At 45.3% G+C, this 18,554-nt stretch overlaps 2 pseudogenes; both read right to left on the bottom strand.

Annotated features, from left to right (window-relative positions):
• Positions 1-1,715: 1,715 nt before the first annotated feature.
• LOC139422385 (stearoyl-CoA desaturase 5-like) lies at positions 1,716-4,717 on the bottom strand (annotated as a pseudogene).
• Positions 4,718-7,175: 2,458 nt separating this feature from the next.
• Positions 7,176-13,752, bottom strand: LOC139422384 (protein transport protein Sec31A-like; annotated as a pseudogene).
• Positions 13,753-18,554: the final 4,802 nt, after the last annotated feature.

Below are 18,554 nucleotides of genomic sequence, written 5' to 3'. Positions count from 1 at the left end.
GAAGGGGGGACCGGTGTGTTTGCAGTGGTCGGCTGAGGCGGACAGGGCTTTTGGTCACCTAAGGGCTCTGTTTAACTCGGCTCCCGTGCTGGCGTATCCAGATCTCTCTTTGGCGTTCACGGTGGAGGTGGACGCGTCCAAGGCTGGGATAGGAGCCGTGCTCTCTCAGCACTCGGGTACGCCACCAAAGCTCCGCCCCTGTGCCTTCTTCTCGAAGAAGCTCAGCCCGGCGAAGCGAAACTATGTTGTGGGGTGCCGGGAGCTGTTGGCTGTGGTGAAGGCGTGGAGACATTGGCTTGAGGGGGCTAAACACCCTTTCCTCATCTGGACTGATCACCGCAACCTGGAGTACATCCGGGAAGCGAGGAGACTGAACCCTCGCCAGGCAAGGTGGGCCATGTTTTTTACCCGTTTTGTTTTCACCCTATCCTACAGACCAGGTTCCCAGAACGCTAAGGCAGACGCACTGTCCCAGCTGTATGACAGAGAGGAGCGGCCCATGGATCCCACTCCCATACTCCCGGCCTCCTGCCTGGTGGCACCGGTAGTATGGGAGCTGGACGCGGACATTGAGCGGGCGTTACGTGCAGAGCCCACTCCCCTCCAGTGTCCCGCTGGGCGCCTGTACGTTCTGTCTGCTGTCCGTTACTGGTTGATCTATTGGGCCCACACGTCACCCTCCTCTGGTCATACAGGCATCGGTCGGACGGTGCACTGTCTGAGTGGGAAGTACTGGTGGCCCACCTTGGCAAAGGACGTGAGGGTTTATGTTTCCTCCTGCTCGGTGTGCGCCCAGTGTAAGGCTCCTAGGCCCCTGCCCAGAGGTAAGCTACACCCCTTACCCGTTCCACAACGGCCTTGGTCACATCTGTCGGGCGATTTCCTCACCAATCTTTCTCCCTCACAGGGTAACACCACCGTCCTGGTCGTTGTGGACTGTTTTTCTAAGTTGTGCCATCTCCTCCCTCTGCCCGGTCTCCCTACGGCCCTACAGACTGCGGAGGCCTTGTTTACACACGTCTTCCGGCACTACAGGGTGCCTGAAGATATAGTGTCTAATCGGGATTCCCAGCTCACTTCAAGGGTCTGGAGGGCGTTCATGGAACGTCTGGGGATCTCGATCAGCCTTACCTCGGGTTTTCACCCTGAGAGTAATGGGCAGGTGGAGAGAGTGAACCAGGATGTGGGTAGGTTTCTGCGGTCTTATTGTCAGGACTGGACGAGGGAGTGGGCGGCGTTCGTGCCCTGGGCCGAGATGGCTCAGAACTCGCTCCGCCACTCCTCCACTAACCTCTCGCCCTTCCAGTGCGTACTGGGGTACCAGCCGGTTCTGGCGCCTTGGCATCAAAGTCAGACCGAGGCTCCTGCGGTGGACGACTGGTTCAGGTGCGCGGAGGAGACCTGGGACGTCGCCCATGTTCACCTCCAGCGGGCCGTGCTGCACCAGAAGGGCAGCACAGACAGTCACCGCAGTGAGGCCCCGGTGTTCGCACCGGGGGACTGGGTCTGGCTCTCAACCCGAAACCTGCCCCTCCGCTTGACCTGCCGGAAGCTGGGGCCACGGTTTGTGGGAAATCATAATGCATGGCGGCATAAGAAAATATTGACGTCTTCATTATGGACTTCTGAACCACAACTTGGTTCAGTGAGAACCACCACTCATGTTTCTTTCTCTTGTCTAGTGTTGACTGCACCGTAGCTCCCACCCCCTGTCCTTAGTTTCCTGGACTGTATATTATTTCCACAGATGCCTTCTTGCGGTTGCTGGCCAGGCCCATCCAGCACATGAGATTGATGAAGCATGTGGTAGGGTTGAAACGCAGCCCGAACTCACTGGCAGAGTAGTCAAAGGGGAATGTGCGGTGAAAGTTATGGAAACCTTCACCTAGGGGGATGTGGATGGGGAATGGGTAGGGAGTGGAAGTACAAATGTTAGATGCATTATTTTGCATACAATTCCAATCATTTCAACCCATTAATTTGAATCTTACAATATCAGACAATACAAAGTAGAATCAGTAAAGGAGGGACCATAGATATAACAACATTATGAGACACTACAGTAGAATAAATTGTTTATGAGTTAATAACATGTTATAACAGGTCATAGCCAGACTCACCGATGGCTCCGAAGGTGATCCAGCGGTTCTCCCGGGGGCTGATGTTCTGGTCGTACAGTCAGTTCCCGTACATGTGGGCGGCGCTGTTCACCAGCCAGGTGACATTGAGCGAGACGGTGTAACGCAAGATGGACGCCAGGAAGTAGGAGTTCCACAGTGTCTCGTCCCAGAAGTACCAGGAAACCACGGTGGGAACCAGGAAGCACATTATCAGGACCGTGGTCTTATAGTACCTGGGATAGAATAGTGTCAAAAGAAAGGTAGAGGAGAAGAGAGGAGAGGGAAGAGAAGAAAGGAGAGTCGATGGAAGACAGGAGAGGAGAAGAGAGGAGAGGGAAGAGAAGAAAGGAGAGTCGATGGAAGACAGGAGAGGAGAAGAGAGGAGAGGGAAGAGAAGAAAGGAGAGTCGATGGAAGACAGGAGAGGAGAAGAGAGGAGAGGGAAGAGAAGAAAGGAGAGTCGATGGAAGACAGGAGAGGAGAAGAGCAGAGATGAGCGGAGAGGAGAATATCTTATAGGACTTATCCAGAGTAACTTATGACTTACAGAAGTGATCATCAAGCAGATTCAGCCGTGGGACGATTTTTTCTTGAGCGGATAATCAGGGGACCGGAACATAATTACAAATAATTTGTAGACTGCAAATTGTCCGGAAGAAGCCCAAACAAATTTTATGTTTGACTAAAACATAATAATTTCAAACATTGATTACATTTGTATAAGATCACGTCATGTCACTCTATTATGCGTGGGAATACTTGGAAACAGATTTCTTAAAGGAAAATCACCTGGTGATTTTTTTTTTACAGTCTTATTTCCAACAATGAAAATTCTACAAAAAACAACAACATTGGGGGGCCAAATAAAACCACCTGTGGGCCAGTTGGGGAACCCTGACTTACAGGAAGACAAGTGCAAAGCTAGGGTGGTGTTGTGTTCTGATCAATCAAACAGGGCTAGAGCTAGCGGTCAATGTGAAATGGGGCAGTGGACCCACTTTCTCTGAAACTGGACGACGGGATCAGCCAAGAAGTCAGTAACGTCCAGCTTCTTTCCCTTCTCGATGACATCACAGTGTTTACGCACAAACAGCCAGCCAATGTGAGAAAAGAAGAAGCCTCGTGTTGCATTGTGGGGGTCTGCATCTGTCTCTGAGAACTTGTGGTACACGGTGGTCTCTCGCCCACTCATAGATGTCATTCTGGGGAGGAGAGAGGAGGAAAAAGATGTGTGGAAATGTGTGAAGTGAACTTTTTGAATCCTGCATTCAGGCAAATTTTCCATAAAGAGGACAGTCTCTCACAGTGCACCTTGGTAGTCATGACAACACCACTATTCTTTCTGTCCAGCAGACCCCCCCACAGCAGCCATCGTCTCCCTGCGTTAGATGGCCCTTTTGCTTTGTCATAATTAGAAATCAGTGATGTAATATAGTTCAGGTCCTGGGACGAGACTGAGAGCACAGTGGTCAGCAACTTAATTAGAATCATTAACCTGAAACTCAAATCAAATGGAGTCATAGGTTCCAGAGGGGAGTTTTGTCTATAGTTGTTGTTTTACAGGATTAGCCATAGTAGTATGGTGCCCCTAGAGCAAATGATGGTTAAGTACCTTGCTCAAGGGCACATCGACAGATTTTTCACCTTGTCGGCTCAGGTATTCGAACCCACAACCTTTCAGTTACTGGCCCAACACTCTAACCACTAGGCTACCTGCCGCCTCTCAGAGACATTTTGGAAGAAATAGCTTTTGATTTGTAGAAGTACAAGTAAATAATTCATATCCACCTGTTTCTCAGAGTGATGAAGCGCTTAAAAATGGTCTGTCCTCGGTTGCAACACTCACTACCGAGTTCCAAACTGTCTCTGGAAGCAACATCAGCACAATAACTGTTCGTCGGGAGCTTCATGAAATGGGTTTCCATGGCCGGGCAGCCGCACACAAGCCTAAGATCACCATGTGAGATGCCAAGCGTGGGCTGGAGTGGTGTGAAGCTCGCGGCCATTGGACTCTGGAGCAGTAGAAACGTGTTATTTGGAGCGATAAATCACGCTTCACCAACTGGCAGTCCGACAGACGAATCTGGGTTTGGCGGAAGCCAGGAGAACGCTATCGGCCCGAATGCATAGTGCCAACTGTAAAGTTTGGTGGAGGAATTATGTTCTGGGGCTGTTTTTCATGGTTCGGGCTAGACCCCTTAGTGCCAGTGAAGGGAAATCTTAATGCTACGCATTCTAGATGATTCTGCGATTCCAACAGTTTGGGGAAGGCACAAAGCGAGGTCCATACAGAAATGGTTTGTCGAGATCAGTGTGGAAGAACTCCGACTGCGAGCCAGGCCTAATCGCCCAACGTCAGTGCTCGTCCTCACTAATGCTGGTAGCTGAATGGAAGCAAGTCCACGCAGCAATGTTCCAACATCTAGTGGAAAGCCTTCCCAGAAGAGTGGAGGCTGTTCTAGCAGCAAAGGGGGGACCAACTCCATATTAATGCCCATGATTTTGGAATAAGATGTTTGACAAGCAGGTGTACACATACTATTGGTCATGTAGTGTATGTCTATGGTGTATGCACTGTAGGCAACTGACCTGAGCCATAAGGGAAACTGGGCATCTACCACCCCACTATCAGTTAGATTAGCCTACTTTGAAAACTATGTTGCAGGTGTGTGTGTGCGTTGAGATCACTGCAGCAGGCAGCTTAGTCCCCTAATGGCTGAGTCACATGAGTGAGAGAGGAGACAGAGCAGCACACGCACGTGTCATGACTTTTTAACGGTTGTAGGTAGGCTATTTAGATTGTCATTTTGGAGACACCTATTTTTTTTCCCAAAAACATATTAACATGCTAGAACTGATGCCCATCAAGAAATAATGTCGGCAAATCACTGGAAAGCGTCTTTATACCACAGGTATGACAAAAAAAAAAACGTTTTACTGTTCTAATTATGTTGGTAACCAGTTTATAATTGCAATAAGGCACCCCGGGAGTTTGTTGTATACAGCTAATATACCACGGCTAACGGCTGTATACAGGCACTCCACATTGCATCATGCATAAGAACAGCCCTTAGCCGTGGTATATTGGACATATACCATACCTCCTTGTGCCTTATTTCTTAATCATAACAGTCAAACGAATTAAATCGACATCCATTGATGGAAAATGATTTTGCAAGTTTTATAAAGGGTGAATTATGTTCTCTCGTGCAACATATTAAAATTCCTTTATGTCACAACAATAATTATTTTGATAATAAACCAATTTAGCTTCTAACATTGTTACAGGTTACGTCGATAACATGATGGGAAAAGGGTTTATTGTAGAAATGCGGGACCTCCTCTCTTGCTGCAAAACAAACGTTGGGCTAGTTCAGGCATTTAGGGAGGGTTCAGAAAGGTCATTGGTTAAGGAATTTTTACTAGACCTAGCAACCCTGCTGGAGTGAGCTTCTCTTTTTCTCCCGCTTCGAACATGCAGTGTGCCTCGCAAAAGTTTGCTCTCCTCGTTATGAAATCATCAACTTTACTCTGTATATCTAAAAATGACCAAACACAATGATTGATTCAAGCAAAAATACTGAAATAAAATCTAATGTAAGCCTCGATCAGCATGTAGCCTACCTACAGCCAGATGAGAGTGGTCTCCGGTGGAAGCTTAAAGTACTATTTTCAACAACTAATTTGATAGAAAATAAGCTAACAAATAACATTGGTTGTCACTCAACTAAAGGACTTATGCTTCATTTGGATCGGTTGCATTGGCATCTGAACACTGGACCGATGCATATCGGTGAATCCTTACGTAACCCCAACTTGAGACGTTCCCTCTCCTATGTCTTAAAGGGCAATTCCACCACTTTTCAAACTCATATTCATTACCTCCAGCACAATACCAGAGTATACATGTGTGAAAAGTGCACGTTTCTACATCTTGTAGTAAAAAAAATATAAAGTTCAAAAGTTATACCCAATGACAACAAAAGTTAAAATATATATTTTCAAGCACAGGTTCGCGGTGACATGTCGAGCAAGACAATACCGTATTTTACTTCACATTTTTAAAGAATTGTTTTATTTTATTTTCAACCACAGATCATAGAAACATGCTGATATGTCACACATGTAGACACAGGTATGGTGCTGGAGATGATGAATATGAAGTTGAAAGTTGTGGAATTGACCTTTAAAAGGGATACTCTGGGATTTTGGACATCACGCCAGTCCCTCATCACCACTGCACTGATCAGCTGCAAATCAATAACCAATTATCAATATGACAATACACCTCCCTCTGCCAGTTCCTCAACACCCCCACTGATCAGCTGAAGAATGATATGTTGTCAATAATCAATGAGTAGAAGAGTATCCAATACCATGAATCAACAACTACCTGATCACATGGCCGTGGCACTCATCATGATAGAGGTACTCTTGTAATGGGAGAGGCTATACGGACACCCAAAATTAATGACGTATGTCACAAGTTAAGTGGAGACGAACGGATTGGTTCAATCAGCTCAGTCAGTCGTCCTGATGAGCCCTCCCAAGATAGATAGTTTAGGTTTGCGGCTAGAAACTTCAGAGACAATTTAAAACTGGTCTGCTGAAGTTGGGGGTGTTCAGAATCATTCTGTTTATACTGAACTGCAAAAGCAATAAATGTGCTTTAGCTGTCTGTCACCCTGGCCTGACATTAGCTACACTATCTAGCTACTTCCCTCTAAGTTACTGCAAGACAGAAGTCCTCGGCAAGCGGGACCCGGGAGCGAAGGATACTGCACGGTACTGTTGTGTTGCCGGCTTGCAGCGCAAACTCTCCCCATTGAGCAGTAGACTATCACGGTGACATCCAGATGGTTACTTCCAATATTACAAGTTATTTCTCCTGTAGGCTGCTATACTATTCAAAATATAATTGAGTATGGAACAAAATGTTCCACATTAGCTACCACCAGCCACATGGGATACAGTCTCCCTGTGAAGCAACTGCTGCCCAGTGTGAAGCACCTTGCTACAACACCGTTGCATTGGTCATTCACACCAGCATGTCACGTTATGTTACTGTGTTAGTTTCCTTGGTGATCTTGCTGGGAGTCTTGGTGAAGTACTTCCTCTGTGTTTTCTCCAGAAGCTCCGCCCCAATCTTCCTGGCAGCAATATCCTTGCCGGTGAAGCACTTTTTCTGCAAAGCAATGATGACGGCATGTGTTTCATTGCAGGTAACCATGATTGACAGAGGAAGAATAATGATTACAAGCACCACCCTCCTTTTGAAGCTTCCAGTCTGTTATTCGAACTCAATCAGGATGACAGAGTGATCTCCAGCCTTGTCCTCGTCAACACTCACACCTGTGTTAACGAGAGAGTCACTGACATGATGTCAGCTGGTCCTTTTGTGACAGGGCTGAAATGCAATGGAAATATTTTGAGGGGGGATTCAGAACATTTGCATGGCAAAGAGGGACTTCGCAATTCATTGCAATTCATCTGATCACTCTTCAGAACATTCGGGAGTATATGCAAACTGCCATCATACAAATGGAGGCAGCAGACTTTGTGAAATATTTGTGTCATTCTCAAAACTTTTGGCCACGACTGTACATGTAATCTCACGGAGAGCTTTTCATATAACCATTAGACAGCAAAGCAAAACCAAACCAATAGGTGTGAGTCTACCCCAGAGAGAAAGTAAAGTGGAAGGAAAATAGGGGGATAATAATTGGGTCAATTATAGTGATAGATGAGAGATGATGTGAAAGCAATCTCTCAACATAACTGTAGCAATATTATGACGTAGCAGTACCAATATAATAGGTTTACAGTTTAGCGATGTAACAGTACGATGTGCCATTGTTTTTCTCTGGGATGGACTAACAGGAAGAGGGGTTGAGAGGAGAGGGTACCTCCTCCAGAGGAATCTCTTCTACTACTGGCATCTCTTCCTGGGCCTTGGGCTCAGCTTCAGCCTCAGGGGCCAAATCCCTTGTCAGGTCCACTTCTGCTTCCAGAGATTCTGTCAGGTCCACTTCTGCTTCCAGAAACTATGTCAGGTCCACTTCTGCTTCCACTGGTTCCAGAGATTCTGTCAGGTCCACTTCTGCTTCCAGAGACTCTGTCAGGTCCACTTCTGGTTCCAGAGACTCTGTCAGGTCCACTTCTGCTTCCAGAGACTCTGTCAGGTCCACTTCTGCTTCCACTGGTTCCAGAGACTCTGACAAGTCCACTTCTGCTTCCACTGGTTCCAGAGATTCTGTCAGGTCCACTTCTGCTTCCACAGACTCTGTCAGGTCCACTTCTGCTTCCACTGGTTCCAGAGATTCTGTCAGGTCCACTTCTGCTTCCAGAGACTCTGTCAGGTCCACTTCTGCTTCCACTGGTTCCAGAGATTCTGTCAGGTCCACTTCTGCTTCCACAGACTCTGTCAGGTCCACTTCTGCTTCCACTGGTTCCAGAGATTCTGTCAGGTCCACTTCTGCTTCCAGAGACTCTGTCAGGTCCGCTTCTGCTTCCACTGGTTCCAGAGACTCTGTCAGGTCCACTTCCGCTTCCACAGACTCTGTCAGGTCCGCTTCTGCTTCCACAGACTCTGTCAGGTCCACTTCTGCTTCCACTGGTTCCAGAGATTCTGTCAGGTCCACTTCTGCTTCCAGAGACTCTGTCAGGTCCACTTCTGCTTCCACTGGTTCCAGAGACTCTGTCAGGTCCACTTCTGCTTCCACTGGTTCCAGAGACTCTGTCAGGTCCACTTCTGCTTCCACTGGTTCCAGAGACTTGGTCACGTGAGGTTTGCAGCAGCGATGAGGTCAAACGGATCTTCCGGTTCTGGAGCAGGTTTCAGTTCCAGTTCCACTGCTGGCTGGATGAACGGGTGAATGATATGGGTGAAAGCCAGCTACTGGCTGCAGGTTCGTGAGGTCAGGTACAGGCTGTAGCTGGGGCAGTACCTGATGCATTAGGCCAAAGTGGTCAAACTCAGAGGCTAAGTCCACCTGGTCAAATTCAAATATATGCTGTACGTCAAACACAGATACTTGCTGCAGGTCAGCAGTGGGGGCCAGAGCTGGGGGGGCAGAGCTGGGGGGCTAAAGTAGGGTCTGGGACTGGCAGGAGAGCAACAGGAGCAAGAAACTGGGGTTCAGCGCTGAGATCAAGAGTAAAGACAGGTTCAGATTGGAGAACAGGCATTGGAGGTGAAAGGTCACCGCAGGTTGAGGTGGCAAGCTCTGGCTTAGGTTCGGGCTGGAGGCCGGGTTCAAGTGGAGGTTCGGGGGCAAGCTCGATAGCAGCAGGCTCAGGCACGGGAGGAAGGACCTCAGGCTCAGCTGGGGTTTCAGCACTGAGCTGAGGAGCGGGACTGGGTTCAGGCACTACCTCCGGCTCAGGATCAACCTCAGGCTCATGTTCAGAGGTAGGTTCGGCAGTAGGGGCAGACTGCACACATTCATACAGCAGGAGAGGAGAGACAGATTCAGAGTTCAGCAGAGAGAGCCATTAGATTGAGATAAATAATCATCAGAATTATGTCAGAAACATAACAATGTTCAATGATTAAAGTTGATTTGTGTCCATTGAGGTATTAGTAGCGTTATCTTGGAGCCCAGGTTAAGCAATGTCAGAATCACAAAAGATGCTTCAGCTTAAATTTTAGCAGTAAAATATCATTAAGAACCAGATGAGAAAATAGCATCATCTTGCAGACGAAAAATATAAGCTAGAATGGAAATATGAAGTTCACCAAATCATATTAAATGATGATCTATGACAAAAGTCAGGCAAGCGATTCAACAATTTTCAGTTGTCCTAACTTGAACTTCCAAGCGCGTGAAAAAGACAGACATCCTTTTCCTACTTCCTTCCCATAGTTACATAAACAACTCTAGTCTGAAACCTAGAGTGAGGCATAGATCAGTTTCTGACTGCCCCTACCACTTGCCTGTTTGAGCAATGACAACAAAGCTACTCACACACATTGAGAGTCAATGAGCAGATACATTTGCATTTGATTACCATTAGCATTGCTATCTACATTTCAGCTAATTGTTACTCACCGTATTGTAAAAAATAATGGATTATACGTTTCTCACACACTCACACACACACACACACACACACACACACACACACACACACACACACACACACACACACACACACACACACACACACACACAAAAAGGCAGTACCTCCTCGGGCTGAATAGGTTTTCCCTTTAATGCTGCTCCAATCGGTAAACAAACAACCAACATCCACAGAAGAGTTACACAAGGCTGGCAGACAGCATGAGGATTAGGCAGGTCAGACTGACAACAGACAGACAACGCCTGAGGACATTCAGTGACGGTTCATTTCCAACCTCACCTTTGATACTAGCTCCTCCTTTTTGTATCCCAAAAGCTCCAGGTATTTTCCACGAGAGTCATTCTCAAAGTTCACCTGAGAACACAATTTAACATTGGTAAAGTAAAAGTATAGCAATACTTTGTAGTACAGCAAGAGACAACTACTGTTTTAACGCTAGACGATAAGGAAACGTCCCGAGTTCCTATCCTACCTTCAAGAAGGACCAGACGGTCTTGTCGAACTTGTTTTGGGCAGTATCGATCTTCTCCTGGCAGAAGTCAGTGAAGCTGCCTGCAGCCAGTGTGGCCTGCAGCTGGGCCGAGCGCTCCAGGAAGGTCGTCTCGGTGATCACCTGACTGACGTGAACCACATGGGCCGTGGGCTGCTGAGGGTGCTGGGGGCTGGGCTTAATGTTCTCCAACGACACGAGCTTACCACCAAACTGGAGGGGGAGAGAAACAGGAAGAGAATAACTTCTTAGTACGATTTCAACTTATCAATACAATTTCTATAGAGTTAGAGAAAGAGGAACATGCACTAAAAGGTCACCAGGAGGTCAGACAATAGCACAAAAAGGAAAATAATGCACATCACACATTCATGCAGACGATTTGACAAACATAGCAAAGTAATGAAGGCAGAGAAGATAGTGACTCACAGCGAAGGAGGCCCCCACGGGCCTGCGGATCCACTTGGGGGGCTTTTTGAAGGGGGTGATGGTGTAGGGGGAGGCTTGGGGAAACTGCAGGGGGGGCAGGGTCTGGCCCATTCCAAACGGATCCATGTTGCCAAACGACATGCTGATCTGGAACAGAGACAGACCAAAGAGCAGCAAAATAACCAAGGATGTATACAGACTAGGTATTCATTCATATCAAGTGCCTCCAATAATGGGACAAAATGGAAGAGAGTTTCCACTCTAAACACTGTTATTCTCTGAGTCAGTGCAAACCGTGTCTGTAACCCTAACCAACATGGTTGCCAGTTTCCACCCTGAACAGCATTAATGTGTGAAACTAGTACCCACTGTGTCTGCCTGCGTCTGGCTGACAGCCTGGCTGCTGCCCACCATGATGGAGTAGACGCTGATGTGTCCGTCGAAGGCTGCTGCCGACAGCAGCGCTGGGTTCCTGGGACACCACTGGATGTCAAAGCACCACTGGGTACTGGTAGGCAACTCATACAACACCTGGAGAATAGCAACAGATTCACATCAGAAGATGACTACAGATAGGACAGGAACAGATTTCTGGTTAAATATGTGGTTAAATAAAGCTGTGCATCTCTCAGTAAAAACACTTATTAACAGTGTACTCTGTAGTTAGGGTCCATACTAAGAATAACAGGGTCATTGGATCAATGCATGTGTATGCTTGTGTGTGAGACCTCTGCAGTGTTGGGGTTCCAGCAGAGGATTCTGTTGTCTTTCCCACAGCTCAGTAGCAGCTCAGGGTCAGCCAGACTCCAGGCGATGGCCAGGACACCCCTGATGAACACACCAGATATTTCCTTGGCATTGTTTAAATCCGACTACATTTGATCTACTGAACACTTGTATTGCATTAGTTCTGACCAGTCTTCGTTGTGCCATTCTTTTGTTAGCCTTCACACCAGATCATTAAGTTCTGATCACTCCACTTTGAGCAGGCATCCCCATCTCACCAAGATCTCTATAGCAAGCAAGGAATAATTCATAGTGCAGCCAGATTGCTGGGTGACTGCCAAACAGAGCTCACCTTCAACACGTTTGACTATCAACAGGTTGTTTTTGGCTCCATTATTTCCTTCAATACAAAACTTTGGACAGGGAAGCACAGCCGCGAGCTGCCCAGTGACACGAGCCTACCTGACGAGCTAAATAACTTCTATGCTCGCTTCGAGGCAAGCAACACTGAAGCATGCATGAGCGCATCAGCTGTTCCGGACGACTGTGTGATCACGCTCTCCGTAGCCGATGTAAGACTTTTAAAACAGGTCAACATTGACAAGGCCGCAGGGCCAGACGGATTACCAGGACGTGTACTCCGAGCATGCACTGACCAACTGGCAAGTATGTTCACTGACATTTTCAACCTGTCCCTGACCGAGTCTATAATACAGATATGTTTCAAGCAGACCAACATAGTCCCTGTGCCCAAGAACACCAAGGTAACCTGCCTAAATGACTAACAACCCGTAGCACTCACGTCTGTGGCCATGAAGTGCTTTGAAAGGCTGGTCATGGCTCACATCAACACCATTATCCCAGAAACCCTACACCCACTCTAATTTGCATACCGCCCAAACAGATCCACAGATGATGCAATCTCTATTGCACTCTACACTGCCCTTTTCCACCTGGACTAAAGGAACACCTATGTGAGAATGCTGTTCATAGATTACAGCTCAGCGTTCAACACCATAGTGCCCTCAAAGCTCATCACTAAGCTAAGGACGCTGGGACTAAACACCCTCTGTAACTGTATCCTGGACTTCCTTACGGGCCACCCCCCCCCGGTGGTAAGGGTAGGTAACAACACTTCTGCCACGCTGATCCTCAACACGTGTCCCCTCAGGGTTGCGGGTTCAGTCCCCTCCTGTACTCCCTGTTCACCCATGACTGCATGGTCAAGAACGACTCCAACACCATCATTAAGTTTGCCGACAACACAACAGCGGTAGGCCTGAACACCGACAACGATGAGACAGCCTATAGGGAGGAGTTCAGAAACCTGGCAGTGTGGTGCCAGGATAACAACCTCTCCCTCAACGTGATTAAGACAAAGGAGTTGATTGTGGACTACAGGAAAAAGAAGACCGAGCACGCCCCCATTCTCATCGACAGGGCTGCAGTGGAGCAGGTTGAGAGCTTCAAGTTTCTTGGTGTCCACATCACCAACAAACTATCATGGTCCAAACACACCAAGACAGTTGTGAAGAGGGCACGACAAAACCTATTCCCCTTCAGGAGACTGAAAAGATTTGGCATGGGTCCTCAGATCCTCAAAATGTTTGACAGCTGCTTCATCGAGATCATTCTGTCTATGCCGGGTTCTATTCGGTGCATGTGAAAAATAACATTTGATTTGTACAGTCAGTCAGAGTTTCACCTTTTAACATATTACTTTTCAAGACTGGATACAAGATTAATTTGAAGTGATAGTTTACCGTGTGTGGTTCTCCAGGACTTTGAGAGGGGCTGTGGTGAAACGCAGGTCCCAGATCTGGATCACTGGCATCCGGTCATCCTCTGAGGCCAGCACCAGCTGAGTAGCTACCTCTGGGTTCCACTCCAGCCCAGAGCAGTGCATCTGAACACACACTTATTACCCTATTCTTGTTTACCTATTCATTTAGTCATTATAATGAATGTGAGGTTCTCTCCGCCCATCTGTCACATGGTATTAATACTATGTTTGTACTAAGTAACATTCATGTCAAATGCCTAAGGCCTATACGGTTGCCAAATCAGTCTATCTGTCAAAGGAAAATTACATAAACATTTTCATCCCAAAACAACTGAAGGCGCAACCTGTACCTTCCATTGTTATTAGTTTTAGGGAGGTTTACCACAGAATTCAAAACAACTCAGTGGCAGTTCCATTTGCCAATCTTCTGACTGAAGGAGCAGGGAATGATTCACCCCCACAGTTTACAGAACGCTGCAGGTCTTTTCTTATTGTATTATTATTTGCGAGAAGGCAATAGCTCTGGGCTGCAGAATGCAGATTCACTGAAATTCCACGTCCCAACTCGTGTCTCGTCAGCAACATTGAGAAAGTACTTCTGGACATTTTCAGAAGAAAAATCCCCCACGTAATAGTATAAAAGTGTTATTAGCCTGTATTATTAATGATTTATGAACAATTATTGTCTAAACATAAACAATGACTAATATTTGTCCATATTTAAGTGCCATTTGCATTAAATGTGTTTTAAAACATGTTCCAAGGTCAAATAAATAACCCCAATGCAAATCACTGTATTGAATATATATTGGCTTATAGAGCAAAAAGTATTCTAGGTTCCGATATAAAAGTGGGGTTGGAGTACTCAATAAGGTTTTTAAAATCTATATATGGTTTTATGTTATGCGGCTCTGAATAATATGGAGTGCTGCTTGCCATTTACTGTGGTCAAACAGCTTAAAAGGAGGTGCCTGGACACTGTATTAGGTACAAACATTGATACCACTGTACAGGAAAAACATGTATTTGTGTCAATGTAAAAGTGGGGTGGGGAGTACTCAGTAGGGTCTGTAGAATCTATATGTTGTCATTTCACGGGGCTCTGAATAATACTAAGTGTTGCTGGCCTTTTACATTGGCCACAATATTTTGGAATACATGTGCCGAAGTAAAAGGGGGGTTGGGATTACTCAGTAAGGTCTGTAGAATATATATATGGTATTATTTCATTGTAGCCTATATGTACTGAACAAAAATATAAACTCAACATGTAACAATGTTTCTATACAGTTCATATAAGGAAATCGTCAATTGAAATACATTTATTAGGCCCTAATCTATGGATTTCACGAATGGGCAGGGGCGCAGCCATGGGTGGGCATAGGCCCACACTTTTGGGAGCCAGGCCCAGCCAATCAGAATGACTTTTTCCAAAGGGGCATTATTACAGAAACATAAATACTCCTCAGCTTCATCAGCTGTCTGGGTGGCTGGTCTCAGACTATCCTGCAGGTGAAGAAGCCGGACGTGGAGGTCCTGGGCTGGCGTGGTTACACGTGGTCTGCAGAGGATAGTCGGATGTACTGCAAATTCTCTAAAACATTGGAGGCAGCTTATGGTAGAGAATTTAACATTCAATTATCTGACAACAGCTTTGGGGGACATCCCTGCAGTCCAGCATGCCAACTGCAAGTTCCCTCAAAACTTGAGACATCTGTGGCATTGTGATGTGTGACAAAACTACACATTTTAGTGGCCTTATACTGTCCCCCGCACAAGGTGCACCTGCGTAATGATCATGCTGTTTAATAAGCTTCTTAACATGCCACACCTGTCAGGTGGATGGATTATCCTGGAAAAATATAAATGCTCACTAACAAGGATGTAAGCAAATTTGTGCAACAAATTTGAGAAGTATGAGTAGGGTCTGTAGAAAATGTTCTTTATATTAATTTACTTAAACTACAACCATGTCAAAATGTGCTCCACTTTATACTATTTATCTCATATATAGTAAATGTCTTTAGTTGAGATTTTTCCACGATGTAGTTGTAATTTAACATTACGCAAAGAGGCAAAAATGATTGATTTCATATACGTTTCCACTTTTATTTTGAAAACAAAATCGTAACAGCGGAAGTCTTAATGTTGCTGCGGTGACGCTAATTGAGCTTCGGCTCCATCAATGAGGCACAATCACCCACAAATAATCATGGGACCAATATAATCTCCCCCTTCTTCAGGCACTTCCGGTGAACGTGGCTTGACCATTCTGTACTGTATGTAGACCATATGTTCAATCACATGCATGTACTCATTCGCTGTAGGCCTACTGTACGTTGTGTAGCAAGCACAATTGGTTGCATACTTCACATTAGAGTGGTGCACTATGCCATCCGTGCCAACTTCCTTATTGGAATCTACATGATTTATATGTTTTAACATTTCACCATGTTGTATCAGACAAAAGTCTCTGAATAAAGTGAATCCGGCCATAGTAACATTGTAAGGAAAGCTGCATTTTGCATTTCCACTCATTGCACAGTATTGTATGTATGCAAACTTTGGTCCTGGCCACTCAACTTCTCATGCTACCATAGTTACGTTTTTTTTGTTGAAAAAAGTTAAATAGATTTACTAGCAAAGCAACTGAATTTAACAATACAACTCCCTAGATGCATTTCAATTGAGTTTGTGAAACCTTCATTGGCACAAGAAATTCAATTTCATAATGTTCTATTCAAGACAACACTGAGACATCACACATTTCTGAAATAATCAGTCACTCAAAATTACATACGTTGTAGTGTTTTCCACAAACACTTGTCATTGGACAAAGGGATAGGAAATGCTCATATACATTTGTACTGTAGTTTCACCAGGAATCCAGTGCCATCTTTGTAGTCAATTTACTATGAAAACATGTGCCCAGGGCACTCCTATTGCAAAGCCTGGAGAAAAACACAATCTCATCGTTAGTGTGAAGAGGGATGTCAGCACTAAATTAAAAAAGATAAACAATATGCAGCCAAAAACATTGGAGACTGCAACATCAATCAAGTTGAATAATATTCCCTCCCAGACTTGGATGGAAGACTGGGTTAGATTTAGTGATTTTATCTGATGATTGACCCAGATCAAATAAACCCAAGGATTACATCAGTGGAGACTGGTGGGAGGAGCTATAGGAGGACAGGGTCATTGTATTGGCTGGAATGGAACAGTATCAAACATACGGAATCCACGATAAACCACATTCCATTCCAGTAGCAATGAGCCCGTCCTATAGCTCCTCTCACCACCAGATCACATACACACAAATATACATAGACAATACCAGTCAAAAGTTTGGACACGCCTACTCATTCAAGGGTTTCTTTATTTGTACTATTTTCTACATTGTAGAATAATGAAGACATCAAAACTATGATATAACACTCATGGAATTATGTAGTAACCAAAAAAAGTATTAAAACAAATATATTTATTTTATATTCTTCACAGTAGCCAGTCATTGCCTTGACAGCTTTGCACACTTGGCATTCTCTCAACCAGCTTCATGGGGTAGTCACCTGGAGTGCATTTCAAATAACAGGTGGGCCTGATTAAAAGTTAATTTGTGGATTTTTTTTCCTTCCTAACTCACTTGAGCCAATCAGTTGTTGTGACAATGTAAGGGTGGAATACAGAAGATATCCCTATTTGGTAAAAGACCAAGTCCATATTATGGCAAGAACAGCTCAAATAAGCAAAGAGAAACGACAGTCCATCATTACCTTAAGCCATGAGTGGCGCAGCGGTCTAACAAATCCTTCTGACTTCCGGCGCCGACAGAGATGGCCGCCTCGCTTCGCGTTCCTAGGAAACTATGCAGTATTTTGTTATACTACTGCATGGTCGGAACTAGAAGCACAAGCATTTCGTTACACTCGCATTGACATCTGCTAACCATGTGTATGTGACAAATAACATTTGATTTGGTTCAATTCCAGGCTGTATTACAACCGGACGTGATTGGGAGTCCCATAGGGCGGCGAGCAATTGGCCGAGAGTCGCCCGGGTTATGGTTTGGCCGGGGTAGGCAGTCATTGTAGAAAATAATTTGTTCTTAACGGACTTGCCTAGTTAAATAAAAAATAGTCAGTCAATCCAGAAAATTAAGAACTTTGAAAGTTTCTTCAAGTGCAGTCACAAAACCACCAAGCACTATGATGAAACTTGCTCTCATGAGGACCGCCACAGGAAAGGAAGGCAGTTACCTCTGCTGCAGAGGATAAATTCATTAGAGTTAACTGCACCTCAGATTGCAGCCCACCTCAGATTGAGTTTAGTGGGACTAACACTTTTTTGGTTACAACATGATTCCATGTGTTATTTCATAGTTTTGATGTCTTCACTATTATTCTACAAATGTAGAGAATATTTTTTTTTAATTAAAAAATGTAATGAGTGGGTGTCCAAACGTTTGACTGGTACTGCATATACATCCAAATACACACACGTACCATACATACAGTGAGTGTATTGTTGTAGCTAGCTTGCTATGTTACGACACGGAAGAAAACTTACTGAACTATAAAGCGGAGATATGCCTCAAATCCTATGTTATCTCGCAAAACAAGGGCGACAATCTTCAGGTTATGTTCATATAACTCGCCAGATACTCGCTCGCTCTTCTCTTCATGAAAGGGAAGCGGCAAAAACTCTCGTATAATGCGCATGCGCATTATAAACACAGCAAAGCAATGTAGGAAAAACACAAGGCGGGACTTCTATAAAATATTTTACACATCCAAGTGTTACAATTACAGTGTAGTGTTAATGCATAGCATCAATCACGTACAAATCAACTTGTTATTGTCTAAAACAATCAGACATCTGAAATCAGAAAATGAATGCAATTTAGTGCAAAGATTGAGAAAACA

Source organism: Oncorhynchus clarkii, chromosome 12 (genome assembly GCF_045791955.1).
Source record: "Oncorhynchus clarkii lewisi isolate Uvic-CL-2024 chromosome 12, UVic_Ocla_1.0, whole genome shotgun sequence".
NCBI lineage: Eukaryota > Metazoa > Chordata > Actinopteri > Salmoniformes > Salmonidae > Oncorhynchus > Oncorhynchus clarkii.
This window is presented reverse-complemented; position numbering and strand designations above follow the sequence as displayed.